Raw genomic sequence first — 14,469 nt, forward strand, 5'->3', positions numbered from 1 at the left:
ACAGTAATTAAAAAGTTGAGTGGGGACAGATGGGAGAGGAGCTGACACACAGGAATATGAACAAAATACAAGGCATAAAATTCTCAAGGGATTGATAGAACTTTATTAAAAATTTAAAATATCTACCCAGGTCACTTGAATTTCTTTAGGTGCTGCAGGCATAATGCTTTTGTGCACTGCGTGAAGGTTATTTTTGTGTTATTCAAATGCTGATTTCTCTGTCCTTTTAGTTGTTTCAATCCAGACATGGCATTGTAATGCTTATGTCAAGAACCTCCCATCCCAAGTTTCTGTAAACAATTCTTACCATTTATTCTCTGCCTTTTCAATAAGTGCTGATAACCCGGGGGCTGGGAAGAAATGACAAACCTCTAGTGGAAGTTTTCACTTCTGGTGGAAACCTCATTTTACAAGTATTTTCTATTTGGGAGATGAGGGAGATGAGGGACATTATTTTAAAGAACCAATTAAGACGGAGTATGGGAATTCATGCTTTTAATCCTAGCACTAAGGAGCCAAGGATCACCAAACATTTGAAACCAGCCTGGGCTACGTAATGACTCAGAGACAAGTCTGGATAATTTAGTAAAACACTGTCTAAACAGGCAAACCATCAGAAAGAAAAGAATTACCTGAAAGATACTAAGATTAACTTGCTTGAAAACTTCTTTTCAAATAAGTAAAACCAGATTCGCTATTGAAGACATTTTTGGTTTTGGTGAAATATGAAAATACTTATTTAGATCTGTGCTTTCAGTAAAAATGATTAAAAGACTCACCAGACAACACATAATCTTTTACTATTTTAGAGAAGAAATTACTTATAGCCTAAAATACAAAGGAGTGGATTCATCAGTTATAGGATGTTCTATGAGTCCTTTTTCTCTGGTATCTAAGTGTGGGGCTGAAGATTTGACTTCTTTTCCCCACTGAATTTTGAAAGTGGCTGAGACACATGGCTGGATTCAAGTTGTTCTTTCTTCTGGATGTTTTCCCTAGATGATATTGCATGTCTTAGGTGCGGTTTGTTACAGCCAATCTTTCTATGCTTTTAATAATGGCATTGATCTGGAAACAGGCTGTTGCCAAAGGACACATATAAAACTCTATCAGAAATCCACACCCTTTCTTACCTAGAATTCCCATCCCCATCACTTCAGGTAAGGTTTTTCATTAAGATATAAAGGCAAAAATATTTATGAGCCTTAATTTTAGGATTCTGCACTTGAAAGTCACAAAGAAGATGATGACTTTGGCACAAGTCTAACACACATACCATGGCCTTAGATATGAGTCCCTATCCTTCCTCCCTCCCTCCCTTCTTCCCTCCCTTCCTTCCTCCAAGAAAGATTTGTTTATTTTTATGTTATATTTTTTTGGGTAGATTCACCTGAGTGCATAACTGTGTATCACATGTGTGCAGTGCCAGCAGAGGCCAGAAGAGGGCGTTCAATCCTCTGGAGTTGGAGTTGTGAGCCACTAAGTGAGTGCTGGGAACTGAACCCAGGCCCTCTGCAAGAGCAGTAAATGTTCTAACCACTGAGTTATTTCTCTAGGCTGAGATTTGAGTCCTTTCTATCACTTTTCCTCTTTCTTCATTCATTCAGTCTCACCCCTAGTTTATACTTTCAAAGTAGCATGTTCTTCTCCCCATTTGTATCAGCTTTATTCTTATTTGTTTTCAATTAGCTTGGACACTTAATAATGGTAGGGCTTTTTATTCTTTAATAGCTGACTAGTGCTTATAAAATATCCACTGAGTTAAAAAAAATCTGAATTCCTTTCCTTTCGTTGTATATATGTATTTGTGTTGTCTTCTGTTAATCTCTTATGGTAACCAGGTTAACATTGACTTCTCCATTCTCCTGCTTTAGCCTCCAAAGTCCAAGGATTCCAAACACATGTCACCGGCCTCAGCTTTTGTTCATAGTAAAATAGAAGCTCTTTACAGTAACAGGAGGCTTAGTGATACAGCCTCTGGTCACTTTCCTGATTTTATTGCTTATTATTTATCTCTTGCAACCTTCATTCCAGCCTTGACCTTTGAAGAAATCAACATACTCTCTGTACAAAAGTCCTACTTGCTTACATTGAGGTATTTTTTCTCAGTAGAAGGAGAAAAAGAAAAAACATGGAATTTTAAAGTGAACCAAATTTCAAACCACAGACTAGCAGTCCTTTATTATTAGATATTAGAAAAACGAAAAAGATTTTCTAGCCCTTTATTCTCCATTTCTAAAACTGGGAAAAAAATACTCTTGTAGCAAAATTTCTGTGATTGGGCTTGGTGTATAGACACAGGGACTAATTATTGTTGTCAGTAATCATGAGTATAGCAATCAGATACTGTCATGTAATTTTATACACACACACACACACACACACACACACACACACACAATTTCAGGGAAAAGAACATTTTCATACTTTTTATGTCAATCCTCTATAGATTGATAAGGACAGTTCTGCTGACCTCGGCTAGCTAACTTACATAACAAGGCATCACTTATGTAAGCAGAACCTCAATGGCTCTTCCTTGAGTGGGGCAGTCCAGCCAGCCAGAGCTATTCCACATGTCTGGTTCAGGTTGATGAACAAGAGACGTAAGAAGAAAGCTTCTGTCATTTGCAAGGCAGAGGACCAAAAGCAAAAATGAGACATCTTAAGAACTGAGGCTCAGAACTGACACCTCATCCCTTGTGTGCATAATCCATTGTCTAAACAAAATCACATGCATGAGCCATGCCAAGACATCAGATGCTGTGTTCTTTTGTTAGATGAATGACCAAGTTATTTGCAAAAGATAAGACAAAAAAACAATTGAAGGACCAAGGCTGCTAATTACCTGGCTGCAAAAAAGAAAATATTATAGACAATTATACCTGTGGTGAGTAAATCCAGGCTCTTTTCCAACTTTATCTGCATTATATGGTCTTGGCAAAGTGTGTGTGATTATGTGCATCTACTCCAAGTCACATGACTAATGAATTTGATCCTGAGACATGAGTCCCATCATAGACTTGCTTCATAGTTCTCACTTTATAGTCTTTAAGAAAATAATCACTGTGAGACAGTTCTTAGAGTAACTTCCTCAGTGATGATGTCTATCAAAGGCCCTGGAGAGAGAGGTGTGGCCCAGGTAAGCATATTTTTCAGTCTTCTGCTAGGTATGTTCTTAAATCATTGTCTCATCTCTCATTATGTTGTTATTTTCCAAGCTGTACTTCATATGGAAATCAAGTGCTAAAGTTAACAAAGGGGATCTCTCTTCTAGAAAGAACACCTTGCATGTCCAAACAGTGGCTGGGATTACAAGTCACCAAGAACTGTTAGTGATATGAAGTAGCAAGTTTCGGATACTGTCGTAATCACTGAGTTTTGGGAATTTGCCTAGTGGCATATTTTAATTACATTTTTCTGCTGGCGACATCTTTGTCCTAATAGGTTTACACTCCTCTTAGATCAACTGGAATTCATTTTCTTTTACCCTCATGGCTTATGTAAGCCACATTCCCATTGGGGATACTCTATTTTCAATTAAGGTATTGAGTATAATATACTTAATTTGGCATTGGCTTCCAGAATTTGAAGTAAACCTATGTCTCCATTTAGTTTCTGTCTATATAGAATATTTTTATGTAGATGCAGATAATGTTTGTTGCTATTGCTTGGAATGTAATTTGTATTTTAGAGGCTGCTTGTATCAGTATAAAACAATTCATTCTCTAACCAAAAAAAAAAACTTAGCTAAATCAGACCCTTAAAAATATTGTTCCAGCAGTTCTGGAAAACACTGGATTTCAACTTTCAAAGATCCACTATTGAAATACTGTCTCATAACTGTGTTTCCCAGTTTGCAATGCTACATTTAAAAAAATGTTTTAAGAAAGCAGCTGGCTATAAACAAGAACCTTAGAAGTAAATCAGTAAAATTGTCCATTAGGGCTTCATTGTCTTACTGATAAGATCAATACTGAATATGTTGCTTCTTTGGTGACAATAGGTATTGATTGAAGGCTTACTGTGTTCAAGCATCATGATAAGTATGGTACATGGATAAAGCCATTTAATCCATAAAGCGCCCTGTGTGGAAGATACACCAATTGAATTCATAAAGAGAGCAAAGTTCAGACAAGTTAAGTAGCTTAATATTTTAAACAGCCAACAAGTGGTAGATCTAAGATTGGAATTAAGGTAGATTTATTTCAGATCCCAAGTTGACCATGTAATACTTTGTGTATACTAAGGTTAAACCTGATGATATTAAGCTTTATAAATATTATTGTAAGACTCATAAGCACAGCATATTGACTATTTTCTGATACTGGAATCAAACTCATAGCCTTATGAATGTAAAACAAACACTTGACTATTGGGACTGTACTGCATTTTGATATTTTAAAGGAAAATAATATTAAATGTGTACTATTTCCACTATAGATTATCAGAACTATAATATGGCACTGTACACGATAAATACTCAGATAAAAGTTTTGTTCCTCAGTTACCCCTCTAAGCTAGCTATGAAAAACTATTATTGTAATATTCAGTTAGTTGAGTGTTCTTTCTCCACTTATTCTTATTCTCAGAAAGGTTTGTGAATTCTGTAGTGTATACATCTCATCATTATTAAGCACCTATAGTCAGAGTCATTGTCCTTCCTTCTGGATGTGAATGAGACACTGCCATCTTTTGGTATAAGAGGCTCTCAAACAGATGATTTCCAGCAGCTTTTTCAGATGCTTACAACTACTCCCACTCCTTCCACAACCATTAACTACCTATAGCTCTCTGGCCATAAGAGCTCCTTCCCCATCCATGATGAAGTGTTGATAGCCTCAGTTTCTTGAGGTCTTGGGCTGGTGGCTACTGCTGCTATGAATTCATGGGTGCTACAGCCATGCCACATCTGGAGGATACCATTTCATAGCACTCTTCTGCATCCTTCAGCTCGTATATTCTTCCCAACCCTCTTCTGCAAATTCTCTTAGATGGAGCAGTATAGATGCCTCCCTTAGGACTGAGTACTCAATAGTCAATTAGTCTCCCCACTTTGACAGTCACAGAGCTCTTCACTGGTCATTGCTTACTGAAAACAAGTTTCTCTAACTTATGGGAGTGACAGTACTTACATTTAATTAAGAATGGTGAGTTCTTCTCTGGAATAATATCATGGATCTTTTTTCCTTGGGGTGCCATGTACATTGCTCAGATAGAAAAACATCTATCTACAGTAGCATTGGAATGAGTTGGTTAAGCCATTTGGTTAGAAGGAACAGACATGTGCTCACCTAGTTTATTTCAATGGGGAATGATGGTGGATTAGGAATGTTTACCAAGGTTGGTGGGTGGTGACAGGTGACAGAACTTAGAGGCTTTGAGAAGCTTCCAGAGCTCTAAGTCCATTGCTCTCTTATGGGAGATGGACGTTCAATTGCTATCTGACCTTTTGGATTCTGTGAATGGTTGCATTTGGCTAGGTGTCCCTGGGGAATGGTGCCTAAGTTACAGAAGCCATCTTTTCCTCAAGAGACAGAGGCAAATGTAATTGCATAGAAGTCAAGGCAAAACTCAGGCATCATGGGATCTCTGAAATGACAAACCCAGAATGATCTGTATTCCTTCCTGTTTTGTGAGTTACAATTGTTATTAATTGAATAATTAATTTCTCCTGGTCAGATTCATTCTCATTCTTTCTTAGCAAGTAATTTACACTAACTAATATAATATCTGTGATAATAAGAATGTATTGCACATGACCATATAGGATCTATACATCTTGAAGGTAGGCTGAAGGAAGGCCATGTATTACTGGGTGGACTTTTCAATTACTGTTCAATTCTAGGGGAACCAATTTCTCTAATGTACATCACATCTGTGCCTCAGTCCCCTACTTTCTCCTTAGAAAACCACTGATGCTCTTAATTTTCTTTATTTAATATGTAGGATATTAAGAGAAAATAAATCCCTTACCTTTGTCTATAGTGCCTGGGGCAGGGCTATGGCACAGGGGTCTATTGACAGAGAATGTTTCCCCTTAGGGACAAGCGCTTGTTCAGCCACTAGGCAGCATGCACGTGTGATGACCAGAATGATTTGGATGCCTCCAGTTATGGTGGCTCATGGATGAAGAATAATGACAGCTGGGTATCAATCACACACCTGTTTTATTTTAATCCCTAGGAGGAAAAAGGTTGATGGTCTCATTGTCTCCCCACAACTGACAAGGAATAGAAATATGATTTGTGTTAGTGGGTACACGTGAATTCTGGGTGTCAGTAATAGAATCTGAGTGGAGAATTTATGTCTGTCTTGACGTCCTGGGAAAGGAAACTGATTGCGTGAAGCTCAGGGGAATAGTCTACCTGGTGCTGTCAGTGGAGCAGAGGCAAGGAGAAAGCATAGATGCCAATTCTTATGGATGGCTTGTGAGAGGAATGGTCCCTCTGCCCATCTCTCAGGTAGTGATACAGTAAGTGCTGCCGTAAGAGAAGTCCTGTCTTTCCTAGAGGAGAATAGTCAAGAACAGGAGGAGGAGGGCATTCTGTCGGTTTAGTCTTTCTCCTTGAAATAATTTTCTTCCCTCCGGAAGTAGCTTCCCGCACGGACCTTCTGGGTGCTCGGTGCTCTTCTGGGTTCCTGTTCCGTAGAGGAAGCTGAGCATGCACACTTAACTACACCTACACGTAGCTGTTCTGAGGGAAGGGTTTAGCTAAGAGTGTAGACTTTGGAGGCAGAAGTTCCTAGTTCCAATATTGTCATCATCAATTTCCGGCTTGAGGACTCTGGGCTTCCCGTGCAATTTTCCTGGATCTTGGTGTTTTTGCCAGAAAACCTGACATCCCAAAGTTCCTTTTTTTTTTTTTTTCAGAAACAGAACTTGAGTTAAGAACTCAAGGATTTTTTTCTTTTTTTGAGACAGTTACAGAAAATATATATTAGAAGTGAGGAAAAGGTTCAGGAAGTAAAGAGAGCTAGTGAAGGGTGCATTCTCAAACTAGCTTGTCATAGAAACTAAAAACTGAGACTAGTCCTGAAATTTAGGGTTTGTCTCAGTCAAGGATCAGACTGAGGGATTTTTTAGTGACTCTTCCCAGGGAGCAAATGGAGTATGATCTTTGCATACCCTACATTTGGGTAAAGTATTTCCAGGACAGTAAGAGAAAATGCCTCTGTAGTAAGAAATGGAGAAGATGCTAGACCAGGTCCCTTCAGCCTTGTAATGCCATGCAAAGATTCCTCACTGAGTATTAGAGAACTATAGTGTTTATGTCATCAAATGCTTTCTGGAATGGCTTACAGAGAGTTCTAGCTCTCTGCTAGTGCCCATCTGTGCCATCATTAGCAGAGTCCTCTGGGTGAGATCCTTGTTAAGCAACTGACCTGGATTCAAGCCCTGCCTTTTTGTGTACCCACTGAAGGGAAGAACTTTTCAGCTTCCAGACTTCTATAAAAGTTCATAATTATATGGGAGCTAGACTGATGGTTGAGTGGCTTACATTCTGACTGTACAGGCATAAAGATCTGAGTTTGAATCTCAGCACACACATAAAGGATGGGAAACACCTGGCAAGAGAGATATGTAGATTCCCAGGGGTTGCTGGACAGTTGCGACAGCTGAAAGGATAAGATCTTGGTTCAGTGAGTCTCAAATTCAGTTTAAAGTCAAGTTCAGAGAATGTCTCAAATACTATGATGATAGATAGTGATAAAAAAGGACACTGGTCAACCCCTGGCCTCTACATGCATATGCATAGATGATGGCCTTAGCACATTTATGTGTCCACACATGTATATACCACACACACTAAAAATGAAGAGAATAATTGTTTATTCATGGATCCTCTAATCTGCTGCTTCTATTCAGTGTGGCCTTATAACATAACAACAGCTATAGGCAGTATGTCTGTAAGTGAATATGACCCTGGCTAAGTGAAGATCATTTTGCTCAAGAGCCAACAAACCTTTCCCTTTACCTGTATAGCATTTACTAGAAGAGCTTTAACTTCTCCATAAAGAGTAGAGAGCGGTGCGGAATGTGCTCTGTGTGTGCCTGGTTTTGAACCTTAGCCTAAAGGTTTTCTATTATGGAGGCTTTATGCAAAATGTTCCTTATTTCACCATCTCTCCTCTCACCTATACAGCAAGCGTGATGCACGCACCTACTAAATAGGGTCATTTGGAGGACTGAAAGGTTAATCTACATATCAGGCTTGACATAATATCTGCACATTTAGAATTGAATAAATGCTTGTATCACACCTATTTAGATTTCCACTTCTTTCTTACTCATCTTTATTAAAATCTGCTGGAATTATTCTAGGAAAACTATAGGATAATTTTCTAGATCATTCTTAAAATTCAGATCTGGCACAACACGTACTAAAATATTTGAATAAACTATTAAAATAGTAGGATCTGAATAAATTCACGATTCTTGAGACTTCAGGTTACGCTAACCATGGAAGAGGGAGCTACTGGCATGCCATGTGTACAAGCCCATGATGCTAGCCTTTGTGGCAGAATTTACATGGTTTACATGTGGCATTAGTGCCAGGCTTAACCCCATAAATTAGGTATGTCACTTCTGCACCCTTAACCTCTAATAATTGAAACAGTGTATGTCATAATATCACACATGACTTATAAATTATCATCATAATTTTCTGGCTCAAGGGCTTTGAAGGGATGGATAGAAATATTTTGTCAAGATAAGTACGTGTAGGCATGGAGAGTAGTTTTTTATTTCTCTTTTGAATGGCATTATCATTGAACAAAACTCTATCAGGTGCCTAGCTGATGAAAAACATGTAATTTATTTTCTTCTAAATCAGATTTAAACATCAAAGAATTGTTTTGACAATACAAATGACGTCCCTTACATTCCATATCTTTCCATCAGTCTGGGACAATTGGAGCTGACAGAGGAGAACTTCCAAAACCATGGTCTTTGTTGTGATTTAAAGAAGCCTTTTCTCCATAAATTACAGAGGTGTCTGGCAGTGGAAAGTCTGTGAGACCGTTATTCATAACTATTTAACTCTCAATATTATGACAGTTTGGCTTTGAAGTGGAATACCCCCATTCAAATGTTCTCTCTTCTATATTTCACCACACTGGAGCAATTACTAATAGGTCTTTCCCATCAAAATCGCACCATGACCTCTTTCTCTTATTTCTAAATATGGAGATCTTTCAACTTGACAGATAAATCTACTAGAGAATTTTCAATTAAAAAAAATGGGTCTAGCTGGTGACTAGGGAGGTCATAGGCCCCAGAGGAGAACCTACTCATAATGTTGTGTTAAATGGACGGTGTCAAACTGCTTTCTAAATTTGCTCTTTGGCAATTTAGTATAAATACGCAACATGTTTGACTTCCTCTCATCCCTACCCTTATCTCTCTCACACTTATGTCAATCCTCAACCCTCCCTAAAAGTTTCTTCCCATATCTTCATGTCTGCTGGTTTTCTTTTGTAATACACGGAGTTTAATCAGAGTAATAGGTGTGAGAGTTGGTTTACAACTATCCACTGGAGCTTGGTGGGTTCACCACCAGTAGTAATACAACTCAAGACAATGATTCCACTTTACCATAATCTATCTATAGGCAATAACTCAGCAGGGAGGGTGGGACCCCATGAATTTTCCCAGCCGTGACTAATGTCTTATGCAGGCTCAATGCTGATAACTTCAGCTCCCCCAGGTTCACAGATGCAATGGCTGTGCCATGCCTAGAGGATTGCAGTAGACAGTCTTTCCCATGTCTTCAGGATCTTCATTCTTTCTATCCCCTCTGGTACTGCTCTCAGCATAGGTCAGAAAAGATTCATTTTTGCCAAGGGCAGAGACTCACAAATGGTCAGACTGTGGTGATTAAGTGACTATGTGGCGGTCATCCTAATAGGATGTCTTTATTGCTTGCTCAAAATCTCGGGAAACATCAGAAAAGGGGGCAGAAAGGTGAGAACCAGAAGATGAGGATACGTAGTGTGAAACACTGTCTTTTGGACATGACAGAGCCAATGTGCTCATGAATGCACTATAGCTGTGTTCACCTGTACCATAACTGTACCAGATTGGGTCCATTACCATTTCATCATCCACTGGGAGGGGATAATGAGGCTCCACTCCTCCTGGGTGTCTGACTGGTGCTTGAAGGGGTTGTCATTTTCTTCAGTGGAATAGCCACTGGTAAGTTACCCCACAGTCTTGTAAATCAGCCCCAACCCCAGGCCTGCTCTGCTCATCCAAGCAACCATAATTAAACTCAGTGACATACACGCACTCTCCCCCACCAGAAACACAGCACAGCAAAGTACAAGGGGGAAGAAGAAAGGTTTTAGCAGGAGATGGAGAGGGATAAGAGGATAATGGGGTCTAAAAGTGACAAAAATCCATATTAATATATGGAATCATCAAAAAAATAAAGTGGCTCTAACTAGGCTACTTCTGCAAAAATTTCTTAATGACCCCAGCTTTTGCCTGACCATCAGCAGGTTTCCATGGCTACTATTAGACTTCTATATCCTTATGAACCTTCTTCAGCCTCCCGTAACCCATGTGGAAGCTTTGTGATGATCAAAGAAGTGGCATCCTCTGAGAAGGTGCACACTGCCACCAAGACATGGAGTTTTGATTGGGAGGTCTTGCCCAGTTCCTCACCCTCACAAGGCATGTTTGAGAGGTGCTCTCCAGCCAGCTTTGTCTCCTGGATTCATACCTTGTTTGGTCAACTCCATTCATCTTACCCGTCAATCCGTTTAGTCACTTTTTTTCTCCCTCATTCCTGCTGTGTACCCAACACAACAGGGAACCATATAACTGCACACTTTTGGATCCTGTTCTAGTGCTAAAGGCTAATTTTGGAAAGAGTAGCCATAACTCACACAGATATAATAAATGACCCTCAAAGATTTGTGAAAGATATTTGACAGTTGGTTTGAATGAAAACTGGACTTAAAGAGAGTAACACTCTCCATTGTCAGGACTCGATTTTGATTCATGAACAGAAACCATTTGCCTTGATCTGAAGAGGAGACATTAATGTCATAAGCACCATCCACACTTTATTTTCTCCTTGGCGATGCAGATTGGTGGAAGGGGCCAGAGTACATCTGTATCAGTAGAATCAGAATGTCTCTAGGGCAGCGGTTCTCAACCTCTGAGTCTAGACACCTTTGGGATTCGAATAGCCCTTTCACAGGGGTCACCTAAGACCATCAGAACACACTGATCGTTGCATTACAATTCATAACAGTTTCCACGTTACAGTTATAAAGTAGCAATGAAAATAACTTTGTGATTGGAGGTCACCATAACGGGAGGAACTGCATTAAAGGGTCACAGGGTTAGGAAGGCTGAACACTACAGATCTAGAGGGTCTGTTATATGTTATCTGATATCCTACAGTAGCTATCCCTGATACAGCCCATAGCCTTTGAGATTCTTAGCACTAGTAGAGACTTATACTGCAGATAGGATGTTGTATGGGAGAGGTGGGCCCTCGTAGTAGGAAATCTTCTAGATGACCAAGCCAAGGAGGATCTTACTATACATTGTTTAAAAGGCCACTTTTCATATAGATGAGGTGATTATCTTTTCAAAGAAATCTCTTATAATTTACTCAAGAACAAATATTAAAAGAAATTTCAAAACCTTTTATTCAAATGCATTTTGCATGTTAGGTGGCTCTTAGAAGGGGAGGACCCTTTCTCCACACTCAACTGAATACTGAAGTTTTTGTTGGTCTTAATTTTGTCCACAAAATTTTTGTTATTGTAAGTTTTTAGGGTGCCATACGCAAAAAGATGGAAAAATTACGTTTGGGGGCAGCACAAAAAACGTAGGAGCTTGACAAGTTCCCAGGTGGATTTTGCGTGTTCAGACATCCGTTTTCTGCTGTAAAATTTTGTGCAGTTCATCAGCATCCTTACTTGTTTTGACCCGAATCAGCATGGTGACCTTGATGGCGGCGTTCTTCTTATCAAGCGGTGGATTGGGTACACAGACAATAAGAACATTATTTTTCCCCATTCGGGTACATGGCATATCGGGTGGGATCAGAATATTCAGGAGTATGTTGTCTAACTTAGTGTCCTGCACTAAGAGCCGTGTCTTCTGATTGGCTGTGGACTTTAAATATAGCGTGCCAACACCTTTTTCTTTAAATTCGTTGTCTTTCTTGTAAAATAGTTTACACTTCTTGCAGTAGAAAGCGCTCTCCTCCTTCTCTTCGACAAGGAGCTCTTTGGGTGGTTCATCCCTTTTGCCTTTGCCTTCCTCGCTGCTGTCTTGTGTTGGACTCTCCAGGGCTTTTGCAGACGCTGGCTTCCTCGGACTGGTGCCTTTCCCACCTAAGCTGGAGCTTTTGGTAGACGATGAAACTCCATTGGTGGGACCAGAGTTTAAGGAACCCCAAACTGGGGTTTCAATGTTTTTGCCAAAATGACCTGAGATACTTGTTGCTCCTTGTGCTGTGTCGGCTTTCTTCTCACACATAGACTCCGTCTTTTCAGATGAGACCAACTGGGGCTGTAGTTCCTTGTCAACAACTAGTGAAGGAGGTTGCGTCCCAATCAAATCCCTGTTGGGTTCACTTTCAGAAAGACAGCCGCAGCTGCTGTGGAGCTGTTTCTCGATGGCAGCCAAGTATTTCTCGTACTGCTTAAACACGGGCGTCAGATCACAGAACGGATTCGCGTTCACGTGCTTCACTATCCAGTCCCGGACAGAACAGTTCAGGCCAGTCAACTGCCTGTGGTAGACACTCCCAGCGCAAGCTTGACTGAAAACAAGGCCTGGGGAGATAGGATGCTGACTGTGGACATTAGTCTGGGCATCTGAGCCCTGCTCGTGGTCCATAGAGGGGGGTTCGTTTACACTAACAGAACCCAAGGTGGCCTTGGGCTCTGCAGCAGCCCTGGCTGGGTTCCTTCTGGTTGTCAATACTTCCAGAGGCTTCTCTTCAGGGCCACCGCCAAATTCTCCATTTCCGGAAGGCACAGCCAAATTTTTAATCCCTTTGGAAGTCCCTTTACCCTCGGACTGGGGTCGAGCATGTCTCCGCTTGGCTCTCTTGATGGTTCTATTCTTCAGGACGTCTTCACTGGCCAGGGAGAATGTTCCCTCCTCCTCAGGATCTCGTTGCCAGTTCCTGCCTGTCACTTCCTTCTTGGCATTTTTCTTGGCCATGTATTTTGACTCTCTCTGAGTCCCGCAGCTCTCCTTGGATCCTGGGAGCTGTCTCTATTGGGAGCCTGGAGGGATTTGGTGGTCAGTAAGTCTGGCGTCTCCAAAAAATGTCCATGGTCCTCCTCTGTGTCCCACACTGAGCGAAGGGACGTCTGGGCCTGATAGCACTTGGCGAACGGCGACAGCACCGCTCGCTCCAGCTTGGAATCTCGGGGCTATTTAAATTTTAACGGATCTTATTCAGGACCTTGGTCTGCCTGCCCCAGAAATGTGAATATTCAAGAGGAAATCATGTAAAATCCACTGTTTCTTTTTCTAATAGGAATGAAAACAACATCGCTTTTGCCTTTTAGGCTTCTTAACAAACTGTCCACTTTTAAGGTACATGTGTTTGATCTTTCGCTTTACCAAGGGAACAGGTTTCAGGCCCCCAATGAATGCCTGCAACAGTAGATATCACCAAACTAAGTTTGTGGACATATATGTGTATGTAGGAATGCACGTGTATGCATAGTGTGCATGTTAAACATAAGCTGTGGCTACTTAATTTTTCAATCAGATTCAAGATACCAATAACAGTAATAAAGTACTTTAACAAAGTTACTTGAAACTCAGCTGGTATTTATTTTTAGAATTTTTCCACTGAGCATTTTCAGATCACAGTTAGCTGCTTATGACTGGAACCATGGAAAGTAGAGGGGCATTTTAGAGAAGACTGCTGAAATTGCTCTTCTCTCAAGGTGGCTGAGGCATCTGCCTCTGGTATATTTACTGCATGATATTTTATTTCTTTATAATTTGTGTGATGTAGAGTTACTCAAGTAATCAGGTGAAGCTTCCAGCAAAGCAGGGACACCTTGAATAATAAAATCACTATAAAATAAGTCTGTATTTTAAAATGTATCAAATAGCCATCAGAGACACCTGAACTTTTCTGGATGCCCTCTAACTTATTTGGCAGCGAAACCAACATGATTCTACCAGGGATTAGTAAACTATGCCTTGTGGCCTGGTATGCACTTACAAAGAAAGTTTTAATTAAATGCATCTGTATTCATTACATATCTCTGCCTTTACACAGCAGAGATGAATAGTTACAATGGACATTGAAGTCCCTGTGAAACCTCTACTATCCATCATTCCTCATTTCCCAGGCAAAGTTTGCTACCCTGGTGAGTTGTAAAAATGGATGGCATTAATGTTATTTGCTTTTTATTCATTCATTCAGCAAATATTTAATGTAGCTTCTAAAGTCCAGACTCTGTCCTAAAATT

General features: G+C 40.1%; 1 protein-coding gene and 1 pseudogene across 5 annotated transcripts in view; one reads left to right on the top strand and one right to left on the bottom strand.

Annotated features, from left to right (window-relative positions):
• The window catches only part of Tafa1 (TAFA chemokine like family member 1), a 507,607-nt gene that overhangs the window by 37,924 nt on the left and 455,214 nt on the right, over window positions 1-14,469 (top strand).
• On the bottom strand, window positions 11,647-13,376 carry Nup50-ps1 (nucleoporin 50, pseudogene 1; annotated as a pseudogene). The gene is given in 1 exon segment (NR_144449.2): window positions 11,647-13,376. The product of NR_144449.2 is annotated as a nucleoporin 50, pseudogene 1 (transcript).

The sequence above is a fragment of the Rattus norvegicus genome, chromosome 4 (assembly GCF_021556685.1).
Source record: "Rattus norvegicus strain SHRSP/BbbUtx chromosome 4, alternate assembly SHRSP_T2T, whole genome shotgun sequence".
Lineage (NCBI taxonomy): Eukaryota > Metazoa > Chordata > Mammalia > Rodentia > Muridae > Rattus > Rattus norvegicus.